The sequence below is a fragment of the Perissodus microlepis genome, chromosome 4 (genome assembly GCF_051167445.1).
Source record: "Perissodus microlepis isolate ML-2025 ecotype Zambia chromosome 4, ASM5116744v1, whole genome shotgun sequence".
In the NCBI taxonomy this organism is placed as follows: domain Eukaryota; kingdom Metazoa; phylum Chordata; class Actinopteri; order Cichliformes; family Cichlidae; genus Perissodus; species Perissodus microlepis.
The window spans coordinates 18,249,422-18,269,917 of record NC_140464.1 but is presented as its reverse complement, the minus strand read 5'-3'; the positions used below and the strand labels follow the sequence as shown (position 1 = coordinate 18,269,917).

Genomic DNA, 20,496 nt, shown 5'->3' with positions numbered 1-20,496 from the left:
GATACAGTGACTGTCAAAAATTACAGCACTGATCATACTGTGACATCTTGGTTCAAAACAGCACACTTAGAAATATTCAACGTTCTTTACTTCAACTGAATGAAACTGAAAATACCATTTCACACGACCCATATGGGATATTTAGACTGTATAACTGTTCACGCTACATCTCTTCACTAGTAAAAGAAAGAAAAAATACAAAGAGAAATTTAAAAATGCTGCCAAACAGACAAACAGAGAACTTGTACAGAGCAAAAGGAAAAACAAACAACAACAAAAAAAACAGCTTGTCCTCATGGCAGTTGCAGAGTATGTAAAAATGAACCCTGCGATCTGTTCCTGGAATTGAGCTTCAAAAATGCAACAGAACAAGTGTGAGATTTAAATGTCCTCTCACCTAGAGCTGATCACCTCACATGCATAACAGTGAGCTTTCGTTGCAGGAGCAGTTTTGTCTTAGTTGTGAGCTTTTCTTGAGAGCTGAGTGGCATCCAACTCCATTACCACCCTTTGAATCACCTCAAAAGTGTAGCAGAGTTGTGATGGGTAACTCATGTTGAAGGAATAAAAAAGGTCCAAACAGCATGGCTACTGCAAAGGTCACGTTATCCAGATCTTGAAGAACTACTATACCCTTGATGATGATGCCAACATCAGAAAAGTCATTGCCTGGCGCATCTCTGGAGACAGATGTTCATTGTGGTTTTCTCAATCTGTGCAGTGGCCTCAGTCAAGTCCTGGTTAAACACAAAACATTTCTTTAAGATTCCTTTTTAAACTCATCTCTTTTGAATCTACCAGTTCTAATGTTAGAGTAATTTAAACCAATGCAAGCAACATAGTAAATAGCTATAGCCAAAGAGTGGCCTGCCATGCTGCCATTCATGGTCTAACAGAGTTTCTAAGAGAGAGTGAAAAACATAATAATTTCAAATGCTTTACATTAGTTTTTGTTAGAAAGACACCGGCCCATCAGAAATCCAGGTTACATTTTTCAGTTGTCTTTGTTTCTTCTATACTGCCATTAGCCATCAAATGCTGCTTTTCAACAACTGCCAAACATTAGTCTGCACATCAGCTATGACAGAAATGGCAAAACAAGCAAAATATGCTCAGGAGTAGACATATGCACATCGCTTTGTCTGATTGTTGCATGAAAAACAAGAACGTGACCAGGAATAGCTATCCTCTGTCGCAAACAAAATATCAACTCAATACAAGCACTGGCCAAAGAAATGTGATACATACGATTTCAGTTTGTACAGCAGAGCTGCGGTTAACACATTTTTATGTCAGGTGCTCTTTGGGCAGGTTTTCAGCAGTTTTGCTGTTGGTGGATTGTACACACTCCTTAAAAGTAGATTTGTGTTGAAATGTAGGTCATGTTAGCTGATCCTAATGCTGCAAAGTAATGTAATGAGTAGTGTAAAGAACTGATTCCTATATAAAGTAAATAGAGAAATGCACTTCTGCTTGGTTGCAACACTGCTCAATGTGTAATGAAAAATCTGATTTATTGTATGCAGGTGCAAAAATGTGCTGACATTATACTACTAAGTTAGTTTAAAAGTTTTTTTTTTAAAAAAAAGGTTTTCTTTCTTCCTACATTTTTAACTATTCTCTATTTATCAGTTCACCTGCTTTCTCTTGTCAAACACAGATCCGTTAATTTCTTCTTCCTTTTTAAAGCTATTGTCAAATCAGATTTGAAAAACTAGCACTCAATGTCATGCTTTCTATCGACAATGAAAATGTATCTTTAGAAATGCATATTGCTGGACTTCAGTTTTAAATCAGTTAAGTTTAATTCAATTCAGATTCATTTATGTAGCCCCAACAGCAGTGCCCTCTCTTTATGCTAATAATAGAAATATTACAGATTTTTTTCTTAGAGAATAAATGCAGTATATTAAATATTATCTACAATTTTATTAGATTAAAAACTTACTATAAGGACCAAAAACAAAAAGAGATTTTATTAAACTGCTACATTTTGCTGTAAATTGATTCCACATGCTTCTGCAACTATTTATTATCAATAAGAGTAACCTCTACTACTCAAAGATGAGTAATTGTATTGTGTATATGTTTAGGGGTTTTATTGTGAATAGCTTCGGACAGAAAAAGCATGTGCATAGGACATATCTTGCATATTGTTGCAAAGCCTAAGTGGAATTTAGAGAGATTCCAAGGGGTAGATCTAGTAGCCAATAAGGAGTATTGCTTTTTTCTGGCCCTCTTATGAGTTTTCTTAGTTTCCCAGAAAGGCAGCTATCAGGATTTGTCTAATGCTGAATATAGGTAGGAAATTCATGGGTAGCAGACTTGAGGCATTGGTGTAGCAGATTGGCAGGTGGTTGGCCAGGAGGAGGAATAGGAAAAAGCAGCAGGATAGCAGGCTAGAGGCTAGCTCAGGAAAAGGCCTCAGGAAAAGGGTGAAGGCTAGTCAGGTGGATAAGTTTAGTCATTCTTCCACACTTAGACAGGTTTAATGAGTGCTTTTTAAAAAAATATATAAATTGATTTATTTTTACAATAATTATAATTATGACCTCAGTATATCATAGATCAACACTCCTAATGCTTTACAGACAAACTATATACAGTACACATATACATATATGCTGCTGATAGACATGGATGACATACAGCATATTAGATTTCCCAAGATTCTCAGAAGGGGAAATAAAACACTCATGCAAAATATCCAACACATCTCAATAGGTATGAAAAGTACTGAGTGTGTAATTGGCATGCAAAGAATGAAGTAGTGTGTTTTCTGATATCAAGGCTTTATTCAATCTTTTGACACAGTATGTCACTCCTTGTCATCCTTTCATCACTTTGTCTTTCCTTTTCTCTCATTTTTCTCTGTCTCCCCTGCCTTTAGCTCTGCAGTCAGAGGCCTTTGTGGCAGATTTTGCCCAGCAGTACTAAGGACACATGTGCCTTGAAGGAAAGACAGACAAACACACAGATGGGTGGGACATGAGGATAGACAGTGTTTGTTTGAAGCTTAGTTTCAGTCTTTTCTCATTCTCAGTCAGTCCCATTCGTGGTGTAGTCTAGGAAGATGTGGGAACAGTATTCATTTACTGGGCTTTTGTAGTTATGATTAAATTAAATGTTCTTTGATAATTCTGTTCTTACAGCAAAAATACTATGTAGTACTCATGCATGTTTTATTTCTCTTTTTTCTTTTTTCCCCTTTTACTTTGCATTAAAAAGTTGTATATACACTGTGGGATAATTAATCTTGAAACAAGTGGCTGAAAGTTATGCCTGACGTTCACATCATTATCTAACCATTTGTGACACATTTACCAGATGTGGCCTCCTTCACACCTTCAGCTCAGTTAGCTCACCTGCTTCCCACCCAGTGTTTATGACCTTTGTTGTAAGTCATTCGATGCTGAACCCAGTCTTTGTTTACAGCCTCAATTTCTTGCCTTGCAGGGTGCTTATTATCATCAAACAGCAAACGACCTAAATACTGGCAGAGTGAAGATTTTGATACTTTTAGGTCAAATAGTTGTTTTCATATTCAGCTTCCACTTCATTAGGCACACCTGTCCAACGGCTCATTAATATAAATATGTAATCAGCCAATGACACGACAGCAGCTTAGGGTAGTGGCATGTAGACACAATCAAGATGACCTACTGAAGTTCAAACTGAGCTGGGATTTTCCCACAAAACCAGAGAATGTCAAAAAAAGAAATACTATGCTGTAAGCAGCAGTTCTTTTGCCAGAAAATGCCTGGTTGCTGCAAAAGGTCAGAGTAGAATGGCCAGACTGCTTCAAGCTGATAGGAAGGGAAAAATAATTCAAATAACCACTTATCACAACCAAGGCATGCGGAAGAGCACCTCTGAAAGCACAATGATCCTTGAAGCACATGCAGCAGCAGCAGAAGACCACATACCTCTCTCATACTGTATTTATTTCTGTATAAAAATATTGTATTCTCATTTATCTGCTCGGTGGCTATGTTACACATTTAAATGCAGCAAAGTACTTGGATGAATTTCAAGCATAATTAGACATTCTTTTATTGCTTGCAACCACCAAAAAAATTACATAGATCATAATCTGGCATATCTCACATCATCAAGACGCTGTGTCGAGTTAATTAAGACATGTCTTTATGCTAAGATGGTGATAGAGAGGTCGACACTTTTGTCTGAATTTAGACAAACCAAAGTATTGTGACATTTACAGAAATAACTCACTGTAACGGCTGACTCATAAGATTAATGAAACCAGCATTAAATCCTTTGTAGAGTTCATGGATGAAACTTTATTTGAAGTCTTCGGAGCAGCTATGGTTGGTTAACACTTTACAGTTTCTTTATGCTCACGTAATAGTGACGAGCAAGTTAGACCCCAAAAATTTATTAAAAAAGGATTCAAATCTATTTTAATTCAACAGATTTTAAATAAAATAGTCAAGATACATTCGAAGAGCAATTGAAGAGCAGACTTACAGCATAAATTCACATCAAATGTAACTGACTAATTCACTCGAAAGCTGTTTCATGGAGAGATGTGGGAAATTCTTTTGTTGTTTCTTAATTAATGAAGTGGTTAAAAGGTCTGGAGATGTCAATGGCAATTTTATTTTCATTACAAGCAAACTCAATTGGAGATGAGTCAAGGGGTATAATTTGGAAGCAAGGAGCTCTTAATGCAAGTGAAACATACTCAGACTGCAACACAATGTAAACCATCATAGAGAGAACATTGGGAACATTAAATGTGGCCAGTTCTTACATTCTGAGAAAGAAAGCACTGGTGATCTCAGGAACACAAAAGGCCTGAGTGTTCAGTGAAGAAACAGTCATAGATAATTGCAGGGTCCTTCCTGTGCCCCCCCCCCCCCCCAGCTCTGAAACCATATTCTTTCAACAGATGATGCAAAGATGAACCAAAATGTGGGTGTGCAGATATATGTAACATAACGGTAAGATCTGAGAAAAAAAGTGCACGGCATGCTTGGTTTCCAGTGACACTGGGCCTCTGGTATTTATAAATGATTTGAAAAGAAGACAACTAGAACTAGGATAAATTCTACAATTTGTATGGATTCTTTCTCCTCAGATTGAACCAATTACAGTAGATATATTTGATAGAGCTTCACAGTATAATGCAGACAATGAGCAAAAGCATTCCATGAAAGCGCCACAGGTGGAAATGGAAAATTCTGCATTGGATGAGTCTGACACCTGAGCTCATTCAAATGAGCGTGCAATTCTGTGGTGAAAACCAAACAAGAAACAATAAAAACAAGAAATAAATGGATAGATAAAATGATTTTGTTCTAGTCCAACTTTAAAAAATAAAAACAAACCAAAAAACCAAAACACGAAAAAGTTGCTTTGACAACCGTAAGTGATTTAATTTGCCATCTCTTACACACAGAACAATTTCAAATGATCTTGACACAACAACACACGATATAATGTATTTATATTGCACCTGCACTTACCCAGAACAACCACATACCTTTGATCACTACTCTTCCCCCCCCACCGTTCTCTACCGTTTGTGTCTCATTCTCCTAACCTCTTCTAAACTCCTTTTTCCCCCTCTTCTTATCCCCCGGCACCTCATCAGTCCTTTCCCGTCATCATTGTTATACTCTTTGTCTACTTGCTGGTTAATTACTGTTAATGCAAAGAACTGAGTAACACATGGGCAAACACAGAGACATAGCCTCCCACAGATTCTGTAACCCATTTGTGTAACCCACCCATGGACCCATGAGAGGCAGTGGGAGCTATAAAAATGCTGACTGCACACAGCTATGAATATAGTTTAGTTTACATCTGTGCTTTGGACGGCTTCATTTCCAACCTTCTCAGTGTGTCAGCAGCTGCTTTTCTTTGATGTGATTATGGGTGGGAGAGCGAGAGAAAGCCTGACAAGAAGAGACACTGGTATGTAAGGAAAAGAGTCAACTCTGCAGTAATCTTAGCCAAATAGCTCCAATTCTCTTTCTGGCCTTGTGTCTAGCTCGCTGAACTGTATAAATTATTTTTTTTGACACAGTAATGTGTATTAAGTATTAGAGCTGGGCAATGAATTAATTAATTGTTTCATTTTTTTTGTTTTTAAAGTCATTAATACGCTGCACCCACCAAGCCACCCTGTACTTTATGTACTGTGCCTTTAAAACGTACTACCATGTTTATTGTCACATGACTATCCAATCCACATTGTGAAGGAAAACTCCAATACTGAGGCGACTGTGCAACTCCAGCAGCTTGTAGCAAATAGAAACGCTGTGTCTGTTGTTTTGGCACATTTTTGGCTTAAGTACACACAACACAGACAAAAAAGCTGAAAACTGAACCAAAGGTAATACCACCAGTTGTTTACAACATTTGGAACGGGCTCAAATCACTAAAGAAAATATACTCCAGATTTAGTCTGTAAGCATATTGACAGTACAAACCTGTTGAAGTAAATTAATAAATGAAAATACATCAAAATATATAACAGATGCTGAGAGACAAGTACATGCTTAGTTTACACTAACTCTATTACATCATTTGTTGTTCACATGAAAATAATGGATTTGGGTTAAATGTCTTTGCTTATTTTATAAGAATTTTGAACTTGAAGGCGTCAGACTTCGCCCATTCAGTTATAATGGTTTAGTAACACTACCAATAGGTAAACTCACTTTTACTACATTTACTGATAATTACATTTCTAATAAAAACTACACTGTTGATCAATCAAAGTACACACAGAGTTATCACCACAGGCCAAAGATGGAAAAGTCACCAGCATCACCACAAGGCCACATTTCACTGGCTGGCTGAGCAGGTTGCACCACTGAGATGTGTCGCTGTGAACAGTGGTTCCCCGCTCACAGCTGAGGTGTTTCCTGGATGAAAACCAAGGGCAAGATAGTGCTATGTTTATTTGCAGTTTATGCATCAAAACGTGTGCAATAAACCTGATATGTTGGAAAACATTTTGAGAGATATTGCAATCAGTGAAGTTCTAAATAGTGAAACCTGAAAAACATTGCATTAAGGCCAAACATATCCACTTTGGTCTCAGCTTTCCAAAGAAGTTTTGGTTTGCTCAGATGCAACTTTGCAAACTTAATTTGTGCTGCCATGTTCTTTTTAAAGAAAACAGGCTTTCACCCGGCAACCCTGACAAACAAGCCATATTTCTTCAGTCCTTTTATAATTTTACTGCTGTGGACGTTTAATATGCTAACCAACTAACTAACTAAGATGTAGCTCTTGGATTTTAATTTAGTTTTTGCTGTTTCTTTGAGCATGGCAAGGCCTGACTTTGGAGCAAATTTTCGTGGACGTTTCAAAGACCGTCTTGAATCTTTTCCTTTCTTGCCCTAGAATGATAAACTTAAAATTATTTGAAAATTTGTTTATTGGTTCCGAGATTACAAGCAGCGTTTGCTTCTCTAAGACCGCTGATGCCCTAAGTCTAAGTCCTGATGTCTTTCCTTCTTGGCATTGTGCTAAAACACAGCTCAGTGCTCCAGATGAGCGTCCTGCTAAGCCTTCTGCTTTTATAGAGGTGCTCACAGTTGCTCATGATCAATTATTCAATCCATTTGATTAGCAGCGCCTGGTTGCCGCTCACGCTCTTAATTGCTATGGAAGCAGTAAGGGTAGATTTACTTGTTTACAGTATTGCATTGAGTCCTGTGGAAACTTTCTTTATCTGTAAGTGTCTTTGCTTTACTTCATGCTTTGCTTTGTGGTTAACAGTTAAAGTTGTTACTGACTGCAACATGGAAGGCTGTTCAATGAAAGCACAACTGAAAAGTGTTATTCTCTGGGGGGGAAAAAAGAAACATTGTAAACATCTACCAATTTCTGCCTCTACAAACATAGAGACAAACTCAGAGTTTCAGGCATTTATGGCTAGTAGTCTCTGACAACTTGGACAGTAACCTGAAAGTGTCACTAGAGGGCGTTTCACTAGAAAAAGTTGTTGTTTATAAAACAGAAGTGGTTTAGTACATATGGATAATATTTGACATGAAAGCAGAAATCTGGCGTACCACTTGGAAAATGTTGGAATCTGTGTTTTAGTATTGCAAACACAACACGACATCATTTCCAGTGTGTTTTTTGGGCCTTATTTTTTTTTAGCACATCAAATAAATAACACTTTTCATAGAAATGCTACTTAGTGACAGACAAATCAGAATCTGATAATGTGAGTCTACTGTTGCAGCATCTCAAAACATAATCTGCGAAACAGAAGGAGATCGCTTGCTTTCATAATATTTGTCACTCTTTTTGTGCTTACATTAGTTTAGATAAATGAAGATAATGAAAAAGTAATGAAGGAATTGAATTGACTCCGTACTCTGCACACAAACAGAGTAACTAACAATAAAATACAACTAAGTTTAAAGGTTTGCATCACTGAGCTGCTTAATTAACATAGCTTTTTCTTTCCAGTCCAGCTCATTATCTTCTGTAAAGTCTTTGACACACCATAGTTTAGGAATTCCTTGTTAATTATCCTTAAATAATGATAATTTCTGTCCTCAATCACTCCTGACTTGCTCTTCAGAAATTTGCACCAGTTGTTAAAGTCAAAATGTTGTCTGTGTGTTTATGTGTTTGTTGCTCTGTGACTGCACTCATGTCCCTTGCAAGTATATCATGTGCAGAGTGAGAGCTAATAGGATGTGTTGTCCTCAGCATGCATGCATTTTCATGAGGCATGAGCTCCTGCCTTATCTCATGCCCATCCCTACTTACTGTGCCCAGTAATGTTCATGTCTAATCTGGTGATATTTCTCTATTCAAGTTGAAAAGGAGAAACAGGATCAGTCGAGTATTATTGCTAAAAATGAGATGTCCTGCTCTGCTCACTGTGGGGCAGCTAGCACAGACTCTCCCTAACTGATTTAGACTGTCTGTGTGGATGTCTGTGGTTGTGTTTGTCAGGGAAAGGGTGACAGCGCCGAAGGGAGAGAGAGCGAGAGTGAAGGAGAGCGATAAAGAAAGGCACAGAAGCAAAGAGAGAGGCCTCGGAGAGAGGAAAAGAAGTATGTCAGTTTCTCTGACAGTTATTTGCACAAATTGTTCATAGATAGGTGTTGTGTATTGATGACTGGAGGTATGTTGTGACAGGTGTCCTGCACTGTGACTGAAACAGAAGATAGGTAGCATCTCATTATATATATAGTAATACTTACAGATGGAGCCATCTGCCACCTAGTAGCCATCAGCTATTATTGCCATCATCATTGTCACTCTAGTTGTCTGCCCTGGTGATGCTAATTAGAGTAAACCACAGCAGCTGAAATAGCGAGCAAAGGTCAATAGGAGAGAAAGAGGGAGAGGAAGACAAATAGTGAAAGAATGAGAGTGAGGAGAGAAAAAGCAATATATAGAGCAGTGACATAGATTCCTCCTCTGTTGGTCTCTTTTTTCATAGTCTCATGATGGAAGGGTTTGTGTGCTTGAGTGATCCCAGGAGCTACTATTTTGTTCATGACATTTTGCCCCTGGGAAGATCTCCCAAGGCAAACTTGTCAGACTAAGACGGCAAGACTAGGGGACTAAGTTACCCTGCCAAGGACAGGGTTAACAGGGCTCACACCCTTGACTCATACCTGGGGTAGGGGCTTGAGAGCAGGCACTTGACGCCTAGGACTTAGCCGTGCTCAGCAGTGCATAGTCTTCCAATGGGCCCACCATATGTCATAGGGGTTTGAGCAATGTGAAATGAGCAGTTGTCTGGCGTTCCAATCCCTGGATGTAAAAACTGGCTCCTGCTATATGGAATGCCACCTCTCTGGCTAGATATAGTCTGGCTCACTTCAACACATGGCTTATGTTCTGGAACAAGTCTCCTAGAAAGGAGCTGGACTCTACTGCAATCTGGGATTGCCCCTAGCTCTGTTTCTGTGTGTTGGGGATTTCCCTGGACGATGAGAGTTTGACATTTTTTTTTCCATGTGCCTTTGGATTTGGGAACTGGTCCTGTATGTTGTTTGAGTCTATGCAACGAAATGAGCACCACACAGCCACACCTTCTTGCCATTGTCCTGCCAGGCCTGCACTTGGACAATAACAGTGAAACCTGAGGGTTGTGGAACACTGGACCAGTTCTTTATCATCTCAAGGATATTTGAGGGAGTTTGGGAGTTTGCCCAAGTACATGTACAAGGGTAGCAGGTACACATCTCTGCTATGTGTAGATGTGATTCTGTTGGCTTCATTTTTCAACTTAGTGTGAATCAACTGGGATGAGAATTACCCTCTCCAAGTCTGAGGAAATGGTTTTCAGCTGGAAAATGGGGGCCCTACTGCTGCAAATTTAGGAGTTTATGCAACTTGTTCACAAGTAAGGGTAGAGTGAGAAGTGAAATTGAGAGACTGATATGTTGTGGTGAATAGAAAGTGCAGCATAAAAGTGAAGATGTTTGTTTACTGGTCAGTCTGCATTCCTACCCTCACCTTCGACACCCACCTCAGCTTTGGGTAGTGACTAAAAGACTGAAATCATGGATGAACTTTCTATAAATGGTGATGTGCTTTCGGCATATCATGATGGGAGGAGGCCCGGGGCAAACCCAGGACACACTGTCTTGGTCTAGTGTGGTCAGGGAGAGGGCGGTCTGCTGACATCACAAACCACACCCAGATACATGGTGGAAAATGGGTGGATGGATAGATGACCTTATTCTATCTGTCTCACTTGAGTTTCACAAGTCTAATCATCAGCATTGCCAACCCCTTTCTTTTAAAATGTATTTTAAAATCCATCAGCGCTGAGTGATCCAGTGTTTATGTATATTTTTCCAATCTTCCTTTTTAAGGATGGATATAGTTTACCAGAAGATATTTCTTTATAACGCCATTTCAATCTGTTTAATCCTGTGCAGTTTATTGTGATTCATATCAGCATTCATCTTTACTTAGCATAATGAATAAATGGTAATAAACATCATTAGTAAATTAATGAAGTAGTGACAGTGCACAATGAATTTAATGAAGTAACAGCAATGCACTCTGCTTTTAATTCACCTGTTAAGGAACATGATTTAAAAATGGCTATAAAAAGGTAAAGAATTTTTGCAATGAGAGGGTTTTTTTTATTGTAAAATGCTCTTAGAGATGATAGTCGTGTTTAACTCCAGTTTTTTTATTTGTATTTCTTTTGAATGCAGCTCCAGGTCAAGAGTCTTCTCTAGAATAATCCTGGCAGAACCGCTGAGGATCCGCAGGACGAAGAGCAAAGCGCGTAAGAAGATCTTCATAAATGCAAATCAAGAAGAGGAGCTTTCCATCTTTGTGTTGAAATAAACACTTAAAGAGTGGACAACAAATATTGGAAACAGGTAGGTGATAAAAATCTATCTAAAGCATAGTGTGTTCAGGCAGAGAAAGACATCATAAAGATGACGTTGCTTTTCATTTTTCAAACCATTTGTCACATGTATATGAAAACGTGCCTACATAGTGAATTACATACATGCTACAATCTTAAGAAATAAAACCAACCTGTCACAAGCTTCTGCCCAGTTATGTGTTTCTGTGCGTGTGTGTGTGTTTGTGTGTGGCATACAACTTGGCATTAGAGCGAAAGCATTCTTTAGTGTCTTAACAAGCATATATTATGCCATCTTTTTCCACTTTTATTGCACTTATTTTACTGGCAACACTGTAATTAACGTTGGCAGTGTTTCACTTACCACAGTTATTATATTCTGCATGTGCATACGTGAGTGTACTGTGTGTATGTACATGTCAGGCACAGATAAAGTCAAAGAAGTAATTGTTGTAATTATTTCTTTTCCGATCACCCCTTCCCGACTGTGTTAATGTTAGTGAAATTCCTGAGACTCTTGAGACAGATGTAATGCAGAGTAACGGCGCTCAGTTCAACCACCTTTCTATTCATGAAGTGACATATCCGCGCCATTTTATGGTGCTCATATGTCATTAAGTTAATTACTATTGTCAGGAAGAGACTTGGCGCTTCTGACAACAGTGCCGCAAAAAAAAAAGAAAAGAAAAGACAAAAGAAAACAGCAGTTATACATCATTGTTAAAAGAATTGAGTTTTTGTTTTTGGAAGCAAACCAAAGAAAATCAAATCAAACAATGTTTTCACATGTGTAATTATGAGAGGCGACAATTTCTGCTCAAAGTGTGCGCGTAGATGTCGCGTACCTTCTTCTAAGCTTCAAGTAGTTAAAAAGTGAGCTGAGTGTATGCTCCTGGAAATCAGCCAGAAATGCAGTGTTTGTTCTTTCAACCATTTCTGGAACAGCTTCAGTGTATGGTCACACTTTCTGGGCTTTTTTTGCCAAAATGTTATTTCTCATGAGCAACGGGGGATTAGAGGAGGGATGTGTTTACTTATAACAAGATATATGTAAATACAGGCCGTTCAGTTCTGTTTTATTTGTGACTGTCTGATGCTAACAGACTGCATCCCACAAAGCATCTGTAAAATAAAGAACTGAAACCTGAGCATTTCAACACAATTAATGTCCTTCAGTTTGACTTTAGTTTTCCTCATAATGACTGCCAGATGTTTAGGATTGATCTTTCTTTTTTCTTCCTTTCTTTGCTGCTTAAAGTCCTTATAGCTTGGCAATGGCAGATGGATGAGCGTCTGAACCTCTTAGATCAGGTTTTAGTTTCTAATGGGCATTACCAATGAATACAGACTAAAGTGCCTTGGATAGACCTACGACTAATCAGAGCTAAGTGTTGGAATAATGTAGACTGACCATGGCGAGCAGAGATGTAGTTATTGGATGTTATCTTCCTCTTATTGCATAAACACTGATTGGCCATGCAGGAGCAAGGATGACAGGAAATACACCTGAAACGTAGCTCTCTCTTTTAGAATTATGTGCTATGTGAAGTTTTGACTGTTGTTATTAGCTGCGATATGCTTACCTTATACAACAGTGATTTAAGACCTCGACTTTTATGTGAAACGAAAAGTGCTGTGTGATTTGTCCTGACTGTGATAGAGAAGGGGAGGTTTGTAGTTACAGTTGTGAACCTGCCAGTTCCCCTTTGAGCTACAGCCTCATCGTATGTAGTGGGTTTAACATAAAAATGAGACTTTGGATCCATAAAACAACGGAAGATAAAATCAGATCATAATAATAATGTGTGTGTGGGCCACATACTGTAAGTATTAAATTATAAGACAGAGTAGGTTCTCTGTCTTTATTGGGTCTTTTTTTACCAGCCCAACAGTGTTTGTCACCAGTTGCATAATCACTGATAAAAATGAATGCCTTGAGGCTTTTGTTCTCCTTCTAACTTTCTTAACATGACCTTTGTGTTTGTTTATGGTTAGACCGTCATTTCTTGATGTTGAAGTATTTCCAAAAGGCTTTGGAGACAAAGGCCTGTTTAGTTTTTTCCTAATTTTCTAACTATTTAAAATAAGCACCAGTTCCACAGTAAAAAGGCGTAGTGCAGCTGCGGATTTTAAGATAATGTTTCTTGAAGGGGTTCAATGTATAACTCTTCTTTAGCTTTCTGCCTGGGAATTCGTATTCGAGGGCCACAGATTGTTCTGAATTTTGGTGTTCACTTTTAGCAATAGTCCAGTGATATAAGTATAGTCTCATGGAAAGGGTTAGTAACTGGGGGAAGTGTTGCATTCATTGTCCCCCATTAAGTGATTGCTTTAAATAACATGTTCTGACTGTATGGCTTACAAGCTCAAACAACATTGGACTTCTTTGGCATCCCTGTGCTCTGGCAGGAATTGCATAATCAAATTAATGTGACAATGCCCCAACCTGTTCTCCTCTCAGTGCGTCAAATGCTGCAATTCTGTTAGACAGGTGTCACATTGATACCCACAAGGTGTCCTTAGGCAGAAATAACTTGCTGGTCACTATTGTTTAGGAATTAACACATTGTTAGTAGATACGCGCAGAACTTGCCATTACCGTTGGCACATTATTGTAATTGGGGCAACTTAGTAAATCTGGCCTTTAGCAGTATAATGATTTTGACTTTTTCATACCAATATTTGTTTTGGTTTCCACAGACTGTTCATTTAGTACATTCAGTTCACTCATTAAATATCTATTTGTCCCTAAGTTTAATATCTTAGAGGCCCAGAAGTAGAGATTTGTTCAAGAGGTGGATGGTACTAATGTGTCCCAAAAGACGTTACCCCTTTTTTCTGAGTACCAGCATACTAGTGTCACCTACCCTGTAAGAATTATTAATGAAAAGCAATAGCTGCTAGAAAAACAGTGGTAGTTTATTCCTTTTTTGTGCAGTGGGATTTGCAAATGTTGACCCCTATTCCTCAAAGACAGACATGGTTTCAAGCAAAGATTGTGTGTCATCCACATAGATTCCAGCATACACGTGCTCTCAGCATGACTGCAGTGCATTTATATGTGCCTTTATGTGCGCTACCAGTCACTATGAGCTCAAGCCTCTCTGCTGGAGCTAGAAGTGCTGTCTCATCACAAGGAAACCCTTTATTCACAGCAGCAGGTACTTCTCGCTTAAATAAAAAATAATGATGTATGCAGGGACTGCAAAAAATCTGCAAATCAATCAAGAATCAGTCAAATAAAGTTGAAAATGTTTAATCTGAGAAAGACATCATTCCTAGTGTTACCTTAATACAGATTTTCCGTTATGTTTTTAAAAATTGCAAAAGAGCTCATTGATTAAAACAAAAAGGAAAACCCAGAAACAACCCTTAAGATTTTAATGTAAAAAAAGAGGATATTTATCTTAAGAAAGCCACACCTAAAATTAATAAATAAATAAACATTTGTTTGTGTTCGATTTAAAAAAATCAACCACAGTGGGTGCAAAATATAACTGATAGCGCTGCCCAGGACACAGTGACAAGCATTGCTGCCTTACTTGAATATTTAACGACCTAATTGGCTTGCAGGATGAAATGTGCCCTTTTTGCATAAAAATCTCTATTTAAAGGGGAAGTGCTAATCATAAATATCAAGGCCAAATTCAGTTCCTGACCTACTTGCCGTGAAACTGTGGAAGATTTATGCCTGCAAGTCAAAGATCTAAATCATTAACATTTCAGGTTTTTCCATATAGCGTCATACCATTTAATTGTCATATTTGCATAAGTCAACATTTAATTCCTTTTGAAAACCTACAAAGGTGAGGTACTCCAATAAATTATGCCTAAAATTGTTGCTTTTTACAGTTACAGAGGACTTTTGTCTTCTTTGGTTTTCCCACTGATTTGTTTGACGACCTGTATCCTCAGTGCTCATCTGAAATGCCACTCATGGTTATAATTCATAATGTGCACATTAATATTGGAGAAAGTGAACTGGCTTGATTTTTAAGGCAATTTTTAAAAGAGATGTGTTTATATGTGCTGACAAAATATAGAACACATGTGTGTTTTGTGCTTTTGAAGCCTCATGTTGATAGAAATTCATCTGAACTATGACTCCAAAAAAAAGAATTTGTTTATAGCTTCACCACTAAAAGTTCTTCTAAAAACACTATCAAACCCACCAAGGATTGACATAGACAAAGACCAGATTTGAAAGCCAGCTTGTGGGAGGGTTTTAAATGGGGAAATCTCTGGAAGAAACACAGGGATTATAGATGAAAACTATCACCAAACCAGCATCACAGACTGTTTGAAATTCATGCAAAATGCCTACAGACGTTTCTAGTTTCTGCTAAACTAGGGAATACTCACTTTGACGGGAACAGAAGAATATTATTTCTGTGTGTTCAGGTATATCATTTTTGTCTGTAGGCTTTAAATCAAAGAGGATCAAATGTTTTGAGGTTCAAATACATTGTGCAACCAGTGATTTTCCTTTTTGTTTCCTTGCTTTTGATGACTAACTTATTTGGCCACATGGTAGCTGACTTTCTTACATTCCGAAGCCTTTCAACTTTGTGTTAATATTGAGAAACATCAAATTTCTGTAAAACAAAAAAAATGTATGAAACTTGGGAACTTCATGGTAAAGTCTTCTCGGTTGGAGGTGCTAGTGATTGAAGTTTTAAAGACATAGTCAAGGGTGAAGGGCTTTGCAGGATATCGCAGCTTCACATTAATATGACATTTGATTATTCGCAGTAGTTTTAGCCCAAAATAATGAGTTCAGTCTGAACTCTAATCTAATGATTACAAGGAACCTGCCACTTAGGAATACATCGGTGAAGTGATTCATATTCAAAAGATTTAACATTTGCGGCTTCTACTGTTTATCTTACAGCACAGTGCAAATTTTTGTGCTTGCAATGCAATAATTCTTTGCCAAGTAAGTTGACTATGAAAGCAATTAAAGTCCCTGAAGTATTTTAACTTTTACTGATATTGTTGGTCTGTTTTCACTGTTTTTATTGTTTACTCCATGGGCAGTAAAACAGTAATACATGGGCAGTAATTGCCACTAATGAAGGTGTTGTTAAAGCCAAAGGGAGCAGATTCACAAGGGCACACTATACCATATTTTTCTAAGAGTTGCCCTGTATGAGCAAATTAGTTCTTATATAATGTGTTTGGGGCATTTACTTTATTTTTCTGCATGTTTACATAGTGTGAGAATATCCTAATAAACAGGGATTTGGCATGTTCACACCTGCAGACATATTTGTGAACAAATGTGTAAGCTCTCCATGCTTTTCACGGCTCTTATGATGGACTGTGGCCAAGAGCATTTGCATAAACTCTATTTGGAGGCAAATACAACATAGTGACTCTTGTTCAAGTCCTCGTTTTCACTGAAAGAGGTGTGACCCTCACCCGCTCCGTTGTACTCACACCGACACCTTTGCCACTTTGAGAAGGAGTAAACATGCAGCTCGCGAAGTCGGATGGACGGCAAATTTGAGCCTTTGTCTTTGGGGAAGGGATATTTTATCATACCGTTTTCACATGTGCGACAGCAATTGTCTGTTTAAATTCCGCTTTCACCCCATTTAACCATCAATCTAGCAAATCCTGCTTTAATTATGAGCCATGCCTTTTCCTCCCCCTAAACTCAATCAGAACAAATAAAAGAGCCTTTTCAGCTATAATGGGATTATCGATCGGGTGGCAGCCTGAGACTTTGTGTATGTTTGTGTCTGGCTATGTGCGCGTGAGAAAACTAAGCCATGTGTGAATGTGTTATTGTGTATCTGTGGGTGTAGAGCAGTTTGAAACTGATAAATTGAAAGACATTTGGGGTGTGTGTGTGTGTGTGTATGTGTGTCAGTGCTGTCTGGAATCTTGTCCATGTATATGGGTGCTGTCAGTGAAGGGCTGAAGGAATGAAGCATTAAATTACCTCGCAGTTTGAGTCTCATCGAGTGTGTGACAGGTTTTACTGATGAGTTCTGAGCTTTTTCAACTTTTGCCCACCAACACTTTGCTATGAATACATGCAACACACCGAATGTGGTCAAGGGTGTTAAGTGATGCATTTGCTTATCTGCATACACTGACCTGCAAGGCTATGCTGCACAGTGAAATATTTTTGGCCTCTTTTTATTTTTTACATTTCGATGTGTTACTTCCATAGTGTAGTGAGAAATGCATTAGCTTGGTCTGTGAAAGGCTGCTGGTTTGATTCTAGCCTGGTTTGCGTCTGGAAAGGCATCCTGTGCAAAGCTCTGCCAAATTAAACATGCGACATAACCACTTGTGACAAGGGACCAGCTGAAAGTAACTCTTTGTTTTTTTTTCTGGTTCTGCCTGAGGTTTCTTCCTGTTAAAAGGGAGTTTTTCCTTCCCACTGTTGCTATGTGCTTGATCAAATTGAATTGAATTGAATTGAACTGAGACAAAATTTACACAAATGGCTCCAAGAAGTCCTCATATACGAGTATTGTATTTATCCAACACTTACCTCAACCTTGTTCTTATAAAGGCACAAGCAGTTTTTCAAGACAGCTTGCGAAGCTAGAAAATGTTACTAACATTTAGCTACGTTTGCCAAAAGTATTTCCAGAAATGATGGATTAAATTAAAATCTCTGCAGCTGAAAAGCTGCCTGCATATGCCTCAATAGTCTGTGCATCACCTTTTAACAGTGGAGTGGTGCACAGTTTGTGTATGCAATAACCAGAAGCATGTAATTGTTATTAGTAATTGCTATGCTGACTAATTTGGGTTAAGCAGGCATCAGTCTATGCAGTATAACAGTGGGCTATGTGAATTATAAAACAGCGTAAATATTAATTATATCATTTCGTACTGAGAAATGTGAATGTTGTTTTTATTGACCGGCCTGGTTGTTTTTACTTGATATAACAACTAGCAGATGTGTAGCACCAGTGAGGAGATACGCCTTTGCTTGTGTTGTGTGTTCGAAAAGCACATTCTAAACTGACAAGGAAGCATATTTAATATTTTTTGATTAGTAGCTTCTTCTTCTGTCCATCCATCTGCACATTCTCAATCCAGATTCTAATCCAGTACATGAGAATGGATAGAGCAAACATACGGCTCAATAAATATTATTACAGGACTCTCTTTTTAGTAAATATCACACTTCTTAACTGTTTATTGTGTGATGTAACGGTGCACAGACTTTTCGCTGTATTTACATGGAAATTGTATAGTGGTACGTGTGGAAAATGTGTTAATAAGGTGACACAAGTGGAAAACATCTGCTGTCAGGAAATGTAATTATGTAAATGTTATTGTGCTGCCACCAAATTATGTTATAGTGTCTCTCCTTTCTGCACCTTTGGTTATTTGTATGATTAAAATACAGCTTAAATAGACTGTAATGTGAGAACTTTGATATATACTTAGAAAGCAGAACATAGTTTAGTTTCCAAGTTCCAAATTATTTGAAACACTGGCCGTGTTTAATATAACCTGCCAAATTTACATATAACATAAAACAAAGAAATGTATAAGTTGGTAGGAGTTATAGTCCTTTCACTGTGTCCTGGCCTCTTCTACTCTTTTCTTGTGTAGTAGTGTAGTAGACAGTATACTCTCAGTGTACTGCATCTACCATTCAATAATACTACTCTCTTTAGGTTGCTTCCTGTATATTTTTAATATATATGGCACGCAGAAAAAAGGCTAAATGATGATCAGCATTGCTCATGAGCTGTTTGCCTTGCTTTGTCTGTGCATGCATAGATATTTCTGTGTTATTTCATTCCCTCATGTAACTCATTTATGCCTGCATCAGTGCACTCAAAAACAGAACAGGCAGTTAACACAGGTGTGCCTAGCAACACAGAATCTAGTCCACAACAAATTAAAGAGAGGGATCAAACCTGATAAAGTGAAAAAAGGAAAGAAAATTCACATATCAAGTCATGACTCGTCCCGATGTAAGTTCTTCTCTCACTCGTCCTATCTCTCTCTTGCAAAGGATAAACTTTTTAACAGTACCTCATATTTTTATGGCTGCCAACATCCTTCATTCTTTCTCTCAGCTCAGCTCTTTGAAGTGTTAAACTGGGTGCCAGGTCTGCTGGCTAATGAAGCTGAAGCCTTGAAGTAATTATCAGTACCTTGTGCCTGTAAGAGTGCCAGTGACAGAAAAAGAACTGAGTAGAAATTGCAATTATTGCTGTAAATGCAATTTTAGTTTTGAACATTTTTTGCATCTGTGCAGGAGACAGTCGATTGTGAAGAAATGTTTTATTTTTGTCATCTATCTATCTATCTATCTATCTATCTGTCTGTCTGTCTGTCTGTCTGTCTGTCTAGTATAAACTGACATTCAATGAGTTGTGAGAGTTTTATACAGTGATAGTCTTTTTAGACGTATTTATTTACACACTATTTTCTTTTTACTTGCAATAACTGTTAAATCAGTGAAGTGTTTCTAGTAATCATTTTCAGTAGGAATGCACCAATAGATCAGCACATTTCTTTTTGAGCCATACGTTTCCTATGAAAATTGAGTTGTGTTTTATAAACTAATGTAATACAGCTTTGCAAGGACTTTTGCTGGTTCATTGTCTTGCTCTTTTGGTAATAATTCCTTGTTATCATCAGTTTATAGATACATGTAGGTGCTTAGACTGACAAAATAAATATACTTTTTAATTAGCTGCCGGCATGAGTGACCTTCTGAGAATCTTTACTAATTGGTTCCTAAAACTCCTGCAAATGTTCATACTGACTGTCTTCAGCTTTTGTGTCGATAGATGTGTTGTCTGAACCTAGCACTAGCTCTAGCGCTAGCAATAGCCATGCCAACAATCTGTAGTGTTACAGCGCATCCATCACTGAAAACACAGGCACGTGCACGCATAAAACTGTACTTTGTGTTCTCTGACAACATATGAGGTAAACTCTGCCATTGCAAAAATGGCTCATGTATCAGTTGCATATGCTCACATATTGCTCCATTAGAAGAAGAGAAGACATGAGACATTTTGATAGAGGGGCCAATCTTTAAATGAAGACGATCTAATAGGAGACATACAGATTATGGGAGAAGACAAACCTTAAATAGACATTATGGCTTATAGTATATTTTTTTCTGTTGCATCGAAATGGAGAACGTTTAAATT

At 37.9% G+C, this 20,496-nt stretch overlaps 1 protein-coding gene across 2 annotated transcripts in view; it reads left to right on the top strand.

Annotated features, from left to right (window-relative positions):
* elfn2b (extracellular leucine-rich repeat and fibronectin type III domain containing 2b) overlaps positions 1 to 20,496 on the top strand; it is an 85,853-nt gene that overhangs the window by 13,680 nt on the left and 51,677 nt on the right. The window contains exons 2-3 of one of the 2 annotated variants that reach the window (XM_084926253.1): positions 8,956 to 9,056; positions 11,187 to 11,357. The gene's annotated coding sequence lies outside the window, so the exon portion shown is untranslated. The remainder of the gene's footprint in view (positions 1 to 8,955; positions 9,057 to 11,186; positions 11,358 to 20,496) is intronic. The other variant, XM_084926252.1, reaches the window with a different exon arrangement.